At 53.2% G+C, this 910-nt stretch overlaps 1 protein-coding gene across 1 annotated transcript in view; it reads left to right on the forward strand.

Annotated features, from left to right (window-relative positions):
- LOC119582186 (chymotrypsin BI-like) overlaps positions 1–910 on the forward strand; it is an 8,576-nt gene that overhangs the window by 4,422 nt on the left and 3,244 nt on the right. The gene's annotated exons all lie outside the window — the stretch shown is intronic.

Raw genomic sequence — 910 nt, forward strand, 5'->3', positions numbered from 1 at the left:
TGCATCTTTTAATTTTCTTTCAATAATATCAGCAATATATCGATTTTACTTGTCCTCGTTTTAAAGCATTGATAAATGGATCAGTGGACGGTGATTCTACAATTTCTATGTGTACTGCTCTTATAATTAAGGATGCAAATATTACGCCACAGCGCTTCACCTGAGATCTTGCCTTCCTGAGATCTTAGTACAGAATGGACCAAAAACAATTTACACCAGTCATAATGAAAGGTGGTGTGTTGGCAGAGATTCTATCTTCTGGAAGGTCTGCCATCTGCTGCTGTACCCAGACTCACCCTCAGGAGCTCACTGGTCCTGACCAACGACCTCGCTGTCCTGGCAGTGGCTGTTCGTGGTGGAGGCGCCTCCTGACAGGCGTCACACAAATGGGCATCATCTGTCGAGTCACTTCACGTCCTGGGCTTCAGTACACTTTCTTCGTTACTCCAAGATCCACAGTCGTCGTCGTTCTCGAGTCGTTGCTCGTGGTCGCCCCAGCGTCAGGGACATCGTCGCTTTTCAACTAACCCGCGGCGACCGAAAGGCGACGAGGCTGCGAGGGGTCTTCAGGGGTCCTCCGACTGCGGCCATACTCTTACCATCGGCGATCCTGTGCGTCGGCGCAGCGTCGGAGAGTTGGTTGGCACACCTACAAGGGCGTCGAGTGCTTGAGCGTGGACGCAGATGCTGCCTGAGGGAGTGGCCAGTGTGGCACTCCTGGTGAAGAATAACCCTCTCCGTCGGGTAGACGTGCTCCAGCCGAACATTCACAGCCGCAGGTAGCTGAAACTGAGGCCGAGGCAGCGCTGTCGCCTGAGAGAGATCACTGCCTTCACTCCACTCGCATCCAGAGTTGGCATGTCAGGGGAGACGTAGAAGTCGCCATCTCCGTCGTCGATGTCGAGGTAGC

Source organism: Penaeus monodon, chromosome 15 (assembly GCF_015228065.2).
Source record: "Penaeus monodon isolate SGIC_2016 chromosome 15, NSTDA_Pmon_1, whole genome shotgun sequence".
In the NCBI taxonomy this organism is placed as follows: domain Eukaryota; kingdom Metazoa; phylum Arthropoda; class Malacostraca; order Decapoda; family Penaeidae; genus Penaeus; species Penaeus monodon.